Here is a 12,589-nt window from a genome sequence, read left to right as displayed (position 1 = left end):
GCTCCCCATGCTGGAGCTGGCTCAGCCTTTGCCACTCCCTGCCATGCAGGTCCTAGGACTCCACCAGACAGAGCCCCAGCTCCCACTTCCCTGAGGAGTCCTGCGACCTGGGCAACAGGGATCAGTGAAGGCAGCTGGCTCCAGCGTGTGGAGCTTCCCTCTAGTGGTGCAGGAGTGCAGGGGCTGCCTATGTGCAGTGGGGAACCCCTGTGCTGGAGGTGGCCTGAATGGGGGCTGCACTTCTCAACACAATGTGCAGTGCCAGCTGGAGCTGTGCGCTGCAGGGTGTCAGTGGCTGCGCTGGGCACAAGTGCCCTGAGCACCGCCATCTGCTGCTGCTGCTGCCACCGGCGCCAACTGTGGGGCTGCATGCCATGGGGGAGTGTGGAGGGGAGTGTGTGGGGGGCGTCCCCCCACTCCTCCCACTCCCTGACACCCTGCCCACCCAAGGTGCGCACTGCTGCCGTCCCCCTGAGCATGGGCTCCATGTTGCCACCAGCCCCAGTCCCATGTTTCCTGCCGCCACCCAGCTGCAGCTCCCGCCCCTGCTGCTTTCCTACCTGCTCCCTGGAGGGGGTGAGGTGCTAAGGAAGGTAAGTAGGTCCCGCTGTGGCTGCAGCAGTGGCAGCAGCTGCTTTGTCTGGAAGCTGGGTGCTGGCTGGGTCCCCCACCCATGAGGGTGGAAGTGAGACACAACAGAGTACGTTGTTGGGGGGTATTTATGTGGGCACCTTGCTCCCACGCTTGTGGGTGGAAGGGCTGGGTGGGGTACAATTCATTGGTGGGTGCCATGGGCTGGATGAAAGTGCCTGGTGGGCTGGAGCTGGCCCACAGGTTGGATTTTGCCTGCCCCTGCCTCAAATGCATACAAGCAACTGTCACTAAACCCTTCCCTAGGCTGTGGCAGCTATGATAGGGATAACCTCAGGGCTCTGCCCTGCTCCTTGGCATTTGAGCGAAGACAGCAACTAGAAAGGAAGTAGCTTTCTCATCTCTGCAGCCTTCTTTGCCCTATCCTCATTGTTCCTCCCTTGTCACTCGTTCTTCCCAGTGCCCACCTTAATTCTCAATATCACAACCAGCTTTCTCATCACTGTCTCATCTCTCAAGTCTCTTGATTCTCATGTCACTACACCACACTGCACTACCTTCATATTCATCTTGCTCACCCTACATGGCCTTTTTCTCTCCTTCTCAGTATAATCCCTCATGGTACTCTTTGGCATGGTATTTTAGCGCCTCCCCCCCCCCCCCCCCCCCCCCAACCCCTTTCCCCCCCACTCCCCAAATCCCTTATAGCCCCTTATCTTAATCTTCCTCTTTCATATTGTGATTCTTTGGCCCCTCAGGACACTTCTTTGTGGATTCTTCTCTTTGACAAATTCCTTTCTTGTTTTCCTTCCATCTTGTACAAACTCATGTGCAGTTCTGGTCTCTGCATCTCAAAAGGGATATAGCAGAATTAGAAAAGGTGCAGAGAAGGGCAACTGAAATGATCCGGGGTATGGAGCAATTGTCATTCCAGGAGAAACTAAAAAAGGCTAGGACTCTTCAGTCCAAAAAGGAGGAGGCTGGGAGGGATATGATAGAAATCTATAAAATCATGAAGGATATGGACAAAGTGAACAGGGAACTGTTATTCATTAAATTCCAGAGTACTAGAACTAGGGGGTGCCCACTGAAAGCAGTTGAAGACGGGTTTAAAACTAGCAAAAGAAAATAATATTTTAATCCAGTGTGTAATGAGTTCCACAAGTTAACTACCACTGGAGGTTGTAGAAGCAGATGGTATAGCCAGATTCAAAAAAGGATGGGACAGGTTCATAGATGATAGATCCATTAATAGGTATTAAACAGAATAGTCAGGGATGTATCATTTGGCATCTCTAAATCAATGATGGTGGGTGCCAGGGTGGGTAATGAACAGGGGATACCTGGTTCAGTATCTTCCCTCTCAAGCATCCATTCCTGCCACTGTTGTAGAGAGGCTACTGGGATAGATGAACCACTGGTCTGACGCAGTATGACAGTTCTTATGTTCATGCAGTCACTCCTCTTCTTCCTCATGATTCTTGATTGTTTTTCCTCTTCCCTCATGGTATGATCCATCCCTGTCCCTTCCTCCCCTCCCCTCCCCTTCCCTTGCCCCCCCCTCAAAAAAAACGCCTACAATTTTGCCTGTCTGCTCATCTTTTTTCCCCACTGTCCTTCTAGGCAATGGCTTATTGTCTTTCCCTTATGATACCTGCTGGTTATCTTCTTCATTGTTATTTCTCGCATGATATGTCTTCATTGAAGATTGCAGGGTATCTTAGAGAGATTCAGGCTTGTTTGCTTATTCTGGAAGCAGTCTAACTTTGGCAGTAAGGAGCTCAACTAATTTATTCTTGCACAAAACAACTCTTGGTAGTTCAGCATCGGGATGCAGTAGAGCTGCCTTTAAATGGGTTTTGGCAAATGTACTTTCCGGGGCTCTTTTGGGCAGAGCTGTGGTGTTGGGAACTGCTGTGTGGATTGGCTCTTGAAATAACCACGTTCTGAAATATTTTGCTTGTATAGATGTAGGTGTGGATCAAGAGAGGTGGTCCAGGGGGGCAGTCAGACCTTCCTTTCAGACCACATCACAGGAGCAGCAATTGGGAACTTAAAAAGAAGTCCCTGAAGTAGGCACGAATCTCCTCTCTTCCTTCCCCTTCATGCTTAGTAGCATGCCCCCTTCCCTCCCATTCATCCTTCACCTGCCCACTACTGCTTCTGTTGTCCTTTGCTGACTCAGGGGTAGGGGGAGCTCCAGAGCTCCTCCAGCTGGGCTGAAGGTAGAGCCAGTCTCATCTGGGACAGCAGCAAGGATGGCAGTGGGCAGGTTCTTCCTCCCTACTTGGTCCTCCCTGAGTGATCATTACCAGGCCAGGGGCAGACATGGGGAAGGAGAATCCGCTCATTGCTACTGCTGTCCCTGGCTGAGTCCAGCTCCTCACACGGCAGGAGTGATTGGAACAGCAATGACAGCGGGCAGGTCCAGAGGCATAAGAAGAGGTGGCAAGGGCAGGGAGGGGAGGGGAGTGGAGGTGCTGGTGAGCACGGTGAAGAAGGGAAGGGAAAAGATGCCGAGAGTGAAGGGTGGAAGGGAAAATTCTTAGCTGATTTGAGGACTTATAAAAGTCCCTGGCTATTGCTGCTGCTCCAGTGGTGTGAGTCCCCAGGGAGGTGGGGGGAAGCTGGGGGCAGGGGGAGTGGGGACAACCCCCCCCCCCCCGCCCCCCGCAATGCCAGTCACTGTTTCCACACCTCCCTTTTTATAATCCTGGATCTGCCTATGCATAGCTAGGAAACCCAGGAGTTCTTAGCACTAATCTTTGTACTGACCTGTCATGCTCCATGGTGTAATGCTGACTGACACACACTCTCTTCCACTCGTGGGCAGTGTTAATGCTGTTTTATTGCTGGGTAAAACCTTTCCCATTATACAGGCTTTCCTAATATTACCTTCCCACAGAGTGATGTTTGGCAAGTGCAGAGCTTTATAGGACAAATGGAAGATGCTATCTTTGCAGAAATTAGCTCCTCAGGTATCATCTCAGGGCTCTTTCATTTTATACTTTTATTGGTGGGTGCATCTCTTGCCTGGATGGGCAGTATAATGAGCTCAGATCAGGGCCTAGGGCACAGCCAGTCCCAATTAAATGATCAGGGCACTCCATCCTCTGAACCTACGGGGGAACAGGCCCTACTTGCAGTTAGCCTGAATCAGGGTCTGGGCCCAGCCTGTCCTGGTTGGACAATCAAGCTGACCCTGACATTGGTTCCAACTCCTAGCTCCCTGCTGGACCCAGTTCCTGGACTTCACCTGGTTACCAAGTGACCTGTTCTGACCACCTAACCCTGGTTCCTGATAGTCAAAAGGTCTCAAGAATGAAATATTTGGTGAGCAACAGTCAGAGGTAACTTAGGGAAGAACCTCCATCCCATTTTATCCCAGCTGTGTTTGAACATACTGCACCCCTTTGGCAGAGCAATTAGGCATGTGATTATGTACCCAGTCCTGCAGCTGACATCATGTGAAAGGACTGCTGGGCCTGAGCTGGACTCCAGCATGTCCAGCTCTCCCTCCATACCTTGTCAACTGCAGGAGCAGGGCCTTGAACTTTTTTTGAAGCAAGTTAGCTAAAATTTCCATCACCAGGCACTCACACTGTAGTGCCACACAAAACGTGGCACTGAAGAGGCACTTATAATTTGTCATCACATCAAGACAGAGGTGGATCTAGGATGGGGTGCAGCGATACAGACACTCCTCGCTTTCAGTCAACAGTCCTTCAAGAGCAGCAACCAGGTCCTTTTTTTAAGTCCCCAACGCAAGTAAGAATTCCTCCCTTCCTTCCCTTCTGTATTCAGTGGGACCTCTCTTCCCTCCCCTTCTCTCTGCCTTCCCACTCCAGTCGTGTTCACTGCTGCTGCTGTCCCTGCTGCAGCTGCGCTCTGTGCAGAGTCCAGCTCGACCAGGGATAGGAGCAACAACGGAGAAGCCCCTTCTTTGTGCCTGGTTCCCTTGCTGTTCCCTGATAGCCTGGGAGCAGGCATGGGGGAAGGTAACCCATCTCCTCCCATTGCTGCTGTCTCTAGCCAAATCTGGCAACATGTGCACCTGGCAGGAGCAGTTCTGGAATCCCTCCCAGTCCCTAGGTCATCTGGGGACAGTGGCAGGGCAGGGATGGGCAGGAGACAGGGGAGGGGAGGGGAGGGGAGAAGGAGAGGGGAGGAGAGGGAACTTGCAGCTAAGCACTAAGGGGAAAGGGGAGGGAAGATTCTTATCTGCTCAAGGGACTTAAAAAGACTCCTGCTGCTGCTCCTGCATGTTCTGCCTGCCACAGGTGCAGGGGGAGGGGAAAGGCTGGGAGCTTGGGTGTACCTACCCCTGCAGTGCCAGTTCCAGCTCACACTCCTTCTTTCTGAAACCCTCGATCAGTCCATGCACCAGGCTGTATTCTCTATTGGTGTAATTGCACGACAGACAAACTTTGGCCTGTTGTTTATACCCTTAAAAAACATCCTTTATGTGTGTAAACAGCCCTCAAGTGTCTAGATGAGGGATATCAAGCTCATTTGCTCCATGGGCCAGAGAAGATACTGAACTGGTTTTCAGCAGCACTGGAGCCAGTGTACAGAGCCAGTTCAGTGTGGTGTTGCATGCAGTACACTCCCCAGGCCAGTCTCCTGTGCCTCAGGCAGCGTGCATCAGTCCCACTGCAGGGCCTGTACTGCTGGCAGTGCATGGGCTAGACCCATGCTGCAAGCACTGCCTGGGACTCGGGGAGCCAGCATAGGGCACAGACTGCACGTTACACCCCACCAGAGTGGCCTTCAGGGCCTGTTAGGATTGGGCCACAGGCCATCTGTGCATACTTGAGCCAGTGGTCAGGGTGCTGTGTGCAGTGTGTGCCCCATGCCAGCCCCTCATGTCATAGGCAGTGCTTCCAGCACTGGGTCCACCCTGTGAGCGACAGGCAGTGCAATTTGGTATTCTACATGGTGCACAGGCTGGACCTGGCGCTGTGGGTGCTGCTTGTGGCATAGGGGGCTGGCGTGGGGTATATGCTACATGCAGTGCCCTGTGGACCACCCTGTGTGCTGGCTTCAGCATGGTCCAATCCAGACCAGCCCTGGAGCTAGCAAACATGATTGGTCTGGTGCAGATGCCACATGCAGCTTGTGCCCTAGACCGATCCCTTGTGCCAAGAGAAGTGCATCCAGTGCCAGGTCCAGCCCACACACCAGACTGGCTCTGCATGTGGCATGTGGGGTCAGTGTGAGACTCACGGGTCAGATCATGTGACTCCATGGGCTGGGTCCGGACCTTGGGCTGTAGGTTTGAAACCCCAGATCTAAATTTAATCAGCTGGCACACAATGAACCAAATTCTGGATGCAATTTTAGAAGCATTTACAGAAGTGTGGCTCTAGACGGTTGATCTAGACCTGTGCTACTTTTAAATATTCACAGGCATCTGGAAAAGAAGGGCTATGGGGAAAACCATAGGTCCTGCATCAGGGATACTGCAGCATCTTTTCTGTCTGAGGGGAAAGGGATGAGCCATCTCCTGATGAGTTAGAAAGCTTGGGTGATTTTACACATAGGAAACTTTTAAAAATGTGTTTCCTCCCACAGTCTGGCCTTTTGTTTTTCCAGCCATGCTTAATGCTGGGGTTGGATAGCTGAACTTCCAAAAAGTGAACTTCCTCTCTTAACTATAAACTGACCCCTTGTGGTTGCTATAGCAACTGCAAAGAGGCTAATGAACTGTGTAAACACTCCCTCTCAGTTCCCCATCCTGTGACTTGAGAGCCACTCTGAGCAATGGGATGTGCGCAGAGAAGTGGCTTGCACAGAAAGTTGTGAAATGCAAACCCAGCAACTTCTCCTATTTCTCTCCACTTCCCCTGGGGGAAAGCAAAAGCAGCAGCAGGATAGCAACAGGCACAAATGTGTCTGTTACCAGTGGATCTGAGTTTGTGGTGTGGTACCACAGAAAGTAAAACTAGACATTTACCTGGAGAAATTGAGTTTGAGTAGAGATGGAAATATGTTACAAGCCAGTCCTCTGTAAAGTCAGATTCCTGTAGTGTTCCTGCTCACGGCTGAGCTTCCATCTGTGCTGAGGGGTGGTCTAATACAAATGTGCTTACAGCTCCTTCTATTTAATTAATTCAGACAATCAGTCAAGTGTGAAATCCATTGGTTTCTGGGTTCTCAGTTGCTTGCTTTGATGTAAACTCTCTCTCACATGCATTTTACTGTGGCTGACTGAATTGCTTTTCATATACTGATAGCAATTTGTGATGGGCTCAAGGAGCTCCTATTTAGTCCCAATCTCTGCACAAATCCAGGTTTTGTTGTTTTTAAACCACTCCAGATAAGATGCCCATCCATCCTTCTCTTTAGAACCTCCTTTGAAGGAAATTCCACAGTTTCTCTGGGCAGCTTGTTCCATTGTCTAACTCTTCTTACGGCTAGGAAGCTTTTTCCTGAGACTTGATCCAAATCTGCTCTGCTACAGTTTAAACCCATTGCATCTTGTCCTATCTGCTGTGGTGTGGGTACTGGATCTTAATAGCCTCTGCAGGGATCTGGCAATGCAGTATCTGGTACTCTACAGGCACAGTATGACAAGACCAGCATAAGCAGTCTCCTGGCATTGCAGATATTTGTTAGCTATGTCTCTGTATCAAGTTTTGAAAAGTTCTTGGGGTGTCAGCTCACCAAGGGGTATTTGATCCCCATTAATACAAACCTTCCATTCCCTTCACCATAAAATGCTCAGCAGAAATCAGTCAATTGGTTCCCCTCATTAAACATTGCTCTTCCATAAAGAAAAGGAAAATGTTTTGTTGCATGTATCCCTGCCTTAGTCCCAGGCATTACACTGCTTTGGCTGGACCAGTCAACTCTACTCCCTTTTTTTTTCATCCCTGAGTTCATGTTATGTCCCTAGAGTGGATGTTACTTATAGTTGCTGCTACAGCATGTCCCTGTGTTATGCTGAGGTGGTGATATCAAAGTTGAGATTGGCTTTATGCCACTGTGTATTTCAGGTGTAGCTGTTGGATTGATATGGCTTTTGGTGCATGAACGTAGAGGAGTGAATTGATGTATTGTTGATACCAAAAGCTGGCACACTCGCTGCACAAACAATACTTCAGGAACTGACTTTCTTGTATACAAATAAGGTTGTGTGTTCAGAGGAAAAGCAAGTTACTGTTCCAAAGGGCAATGAGGTTAGTATCATAAACGTTTTCAAGTTACACCATTCTAGACGCTGCAGTGCAGGAAACATTCAGAGTTGTCATGAGAAAACTTGGGGAACCTAAAACTACCTGAGACTTCATTACCACATGGCTGTCAATATGTACTGATTTTTGTTATTAAATGCCTGGATCCTGGAGATGTCACAGCATCTGTGCATGTATGAAACTACCCCAAGGGCTAGGGACACATATTCAAAAAAGCCCGAGCCTGAATTGATTCAATCTTTGCAGGTTAGTCTAACCTGGCTAGGCTAAATCAGTTTTGTAACCAGACAGACATCACAGAAATGCAGGCACATGCCTGCAGTGGCCCAGGCTAGAAGCCAGGGGATGCTATAGCAGCCCTCCCTTCCCTTCCACAAGGCTGAGCTGAGATGGGGCATGGCTAGGCCCCAGCAGGATGCTATGAGTGGGGTTCCCCCCCATCCTGATCAGCCCAGCAGGGAATGTTTATCAGCCCTAACTCAGTGTTTATCAGCCCATTAAGAAAACAACAGAGGGACATTATCAGCTACCTGTTGATTCTGCCTTTGTCCCATCTGCCACAGCTTGGAGGTAGCTAGCATGTGGTCTGCTAGCTAATGCTGAGAGCTGTCTGTGAGGAATGGGGGAATACCTGCTTAGCAGAGCGTGGGGAGGGGAAGGGGGATCAGAAGCCATGCAGAGACCTGCAGAGACTGCAGAGCTGCCCCCAGGGAGTAGAGGGGAGGGGCCAGCTCTGCTGCGGAGCAGAGAGTCCCGCCCAGCCCAGAGAGCATGCCGGGATGCTAGGGGAGTCTGATTTAATTTAAACTAGCAAGGGGTCTGGGAAAGACATTACATAAACCAGTTTGAGACAAATCAGTTAAGTCTGATACTACATTCAACCAATTTTATCTCAAACTGGTTTCAGCCATTCTTAAACTGGTTTATGTGCACTGAACATCTGTTCTGTTACAGGTTTAAACCAGTTTCTGGCCACTTAAACCGGTTTACGTGTAATGTCTGTCCCTAGCCAAAGTGACTGGAGTCTTTGATCGGACATCAGGGTTTCACTGCAGACTTCAGGAATTCTGAATTTCCATCCCTTCTGCTTCATCCTCAGACCATATAACACATCCATGAGCAATGATGCCAGTGGAGCAGGGATTTGGAGGGAGAAGAAGGTTTCTGGAAGAGTGCCTGTCTGGAATCTTAGGCATGCTTCTGTAGCCCAGAGATTCTGACTCATAGCTGGGGGATGAGGGTCTGTAGAGCAGCTAATCTACTTCTGTGAATCACTCTGCCCAAAAGCTGGTGGGGGAGGGGGTAGAATTCCTACTGCATCACTCTGTCTTATGTAAATGACAGCAAGGGGCGAAATGTGTAGTTCAGAGTACAGTTAATCAAATGCATTTCTATTACGTGCAGTACAATACAGAGTCCCTATAATGTCTCACTTCACAGATGGCAGGAACTGGATCTGTTTAAACAGGGCTTTCTGAATCATTTACACAGACAATTGAGAGGCAGACAGTCATATAAGGGAAGGAGATGGGGGACTACACGTCTTATTGTTACTAGTATGTCTCTATTAGTTTGTCTCAACTCCGTTCCTTGGATGTAAACATGGAAATGGCATTTAAAAATAAATCAGCTGAACTAGTTGGTGCGAGTATGTGGCCTTTTTTGCCTCTTATTAAACAAGCTTCTGGAATATCTACTCTCAGCTCTGAAAACATTCCAGTGTCAAACACTGCTGCAAGCCTCGGTGTATTAATGTGGACAATTCAGTGAAACTCATAATGCGATAATGACACTGCTGCTGCTGTTTTCCCTGGAATTCATGTCACATGAATAAACTGCCTGCAAATCCTATATTCATGTGAGGGCTTAGAAAGTGTAAGACAGGCCAGATGCATGTGTGATTAGGCTAAGGCAAGCCTGCAGGGCTGAGAGCTGAGGGGGTGTGAAAGAGAAGACAGAGGGCAGGCAGTCCGGATCTGCTTTGGCAACTGTGGAAACGCAAAAGATCTGGCTGAGCGAGTTGTCAAGTTTTCTTCACGTGGAGTCTGAAGTCAGCTGGGCCCTGACTAAGGATGTGGCAGCCTTAAAAGAGTCTGAGTTTAGTTTGGAAAAGCAGCTAAAGACCTGGATGCTTTCCAAGCTTTGCAGACTGCTTAAGCGTGCAAAACAGGGTGGTAAATCTCAGGAGAGCAAGCTTCTTCGTGCAACTTTAGTGATTCTGCTGGTAAGGCCAAATCCAGAGGCAACATGTAATGCGATGCCAGCTGGGTCCACCGACGTATACTCTCCCACTGCTTGGATGCCCTTAGACCTACTAAGGGCATCAAGGAGGGTCTAAGGGGTGTGTGTGTGTGTGTGTGTGTGTTGCTTAAAGTTACAAAAGAGTACAGTAGGAGTAAATGAGTGTAAGAGTCTGGCAAAATTAGTGTAAGGAGCCAATTTACATTACTGTGTCCAGCCCCTCTGAATTTGGCCCAGTCTCAGTTGCAAATGAGCAAAGAATGCCCTTTCCAGGTGAATGTGGACACTTCAAATTTTAGTTGTGGAGGGAATTAGGAAAGTATTTGGGGGAGGGACAGGAGGTTAGCATAATCTGGCTCTAAAAATGGGTGAAGGTTCAGGACGAGGATGGTTTCTTATTCCATCTGAGTGTGTACGTCCTTTGCTCTAAGCGTGGTGTTCTGTAAGTAAAGCCTTTCTTGCCCCTCTTGCTGTCTCGAGTGTGGACAGTTTGCGTGGCAATTGTCTGCTGCCTGCTGCAAAAGCAGCAGTACAATTGTCAAGGATATAAAATAGCTGCAAAGGCAACGTGCAGCACAGCTCATTTGGAGGCTGCATATTCACAGGTGATCTTTCAGTCTGTACATTTTCCAGTGGAGTTGGCAGCTGTTTGTGTGGTGTACGCTTGGATGACTATCCAAAGAAGGAACTGGGTGGGCGTTTATCCAGTTGAGGCAGTTTCAAGGAGCTGAAGCAGGAAGGAAAATTACCAACGTTGACATCTGTTGCTCCCTGCAGGTCTCTCTTATTATAGCCTGGCAAGATGTCAAAGTGCACAGACATGACCCAGAGCTCTTATACCACTTGGCTGTTTAGTTTCCAGTACCACCCTTTTGGCACGGGCAGGAGGGGCAATCCCATTTTTGGCATAGCAGGAAATCCTGGTTCTTGCTATCATCAGGTGGTTAACGCATAGTTATATTACCCGTAACCGACACCAGTAATACCTGCACAGGTTCACTCAGAAAAGAATGGAGGTAGCATACAATGGTCTCCTTTTACATGCGGTAGCAAAACCTGGCTTGAGAACAGCAAGCAGACGTGGCATTTACCCGTAGGTTAACAAAATGGTTGTGTAAATTGACACGTGCCCTTCAGAGGTGGTTGGTTAACACAGGGGAAGGTCTACTAGAGTGCTCCTTATTATAGGTTTCCATGCATCTTGGGGATCTATATGCTTCCAGTTTATTAATAACAATTATATCACACTGAAGCTCTTTGTCCTGTCGGGACACTTGAGAACCCAACTCTATGTTTAGCCTTCCCCAGCATAGGCCTCGTGTTCTCTGAGAAGCACTGAGAGCCCAGGGTTCAGTGGCCTGGAGTGTGTGTCAGTAGCTTGTGAGGGCAGAATGCTATGTATTTTTCCGAGAACATTTGTCCCACTCCAGCTTGCCAAGAAGAATGCAGTCTGGTGTAGGAGCCATGCAGAGCAGTGGTAAATATTTGTCCCTTGTGGATCTGCCTCTTGTATCGCATGTTGTATTGTGACATATTTGTTTTGTTTTTTCGGTTGGAGTCTAGTCTCTCGATGTCATTCAGAAGGATATAATGCTTTAAAGAGCTGATTTATTGGGAGAACTGCAGAGAAAGGCAAACAAATAGCAATATCCCTTATGCCTCTGAATTAACACCTTTTTGTTCTCCTTTGTCCAATCTTCCAGAGGCTTGCACTACAAACAGCATATCTGCTGGTGCTTTAAAATTCTCTCTTGGGAAATTCCCCTTCACCCATTCTTGCTCTGTGTTTTTGTCATTGTTTCAGTAGCTCGTCACAGCAACCTTGAGAGAGAGGACTTTGGCAGCACACTGAACTTATAGGACCAGCTGTACTGCTTTCTATCTCCTGACATGTACCGGTGGACTTCTAGAATTGTGCTTTTCTTCCTTTCCTCCCCACATTTACATGTGAATCTCATACAAGGGTCCTTGTCATGATTACCACTGCTTACTGCTCTGCCCTGCTAAGTCAAGTTTACTACAGGAAGGACTAGGAGTAGCAATGGCTTCAGCTGGCAGAAGGCCCCCTCAATGATTTTTGCATCCTGTCAGCCCAGCTGAGGGGACTGGAAACAGCAGAGAAACGTTAAAAATTTTACAGACTCTTGGGGGTGGCGGATGGACGGCACAGGGAGGAAGGGAATGGGAGTGGGAGATGTGGCATAGGACAGTGGTTCCCAATCTTTTTAGACCACAGACTGGCAAACTGTGGACCAGCATACTGCAGAACGGAAGTGACTGGAAGCCCACCCTTTTTTATACTCAGTAAAAAAGTGCTTGAATAAAAGGGTGGGCTGCCAGTCCGCAGGAGGGTTGGCTGCTGGACCGGATATCCGGAACTGGCCTGGGGGTTGGTTACCTCTGGCATAGGAGAAGGGATGGAAAGTCAAGGGCGAGAGAGGAAGACAGCGGAGAATAGAAGGGAAAGACTGGGTTAAAGCTGAGAGAGAGTTGTAAGGGCCTGGTAGACTGGAAAGTGAGAGAGGAACAGGGATTCCTTGGGCCTAGTCCAAGATTTGCCC

Source organism: Alligator sinensis, unplaced genomic scaffold (assembly GCF_000455745.1).
Source record: "Alligator sinensis unplaced genomic scaffold, ASM45574v1 scaffold220_1, whole genome shotgun sequence".
NCBI classification, from domain to species: domain Eukaryota; kingdom Metazoa; phylum Chordata; order Crocodylia; family Alligatoridae; genus Alligator; species Alligator sinensis.
Note: the sequence above shows the minus strand (reverse complement) of the source record.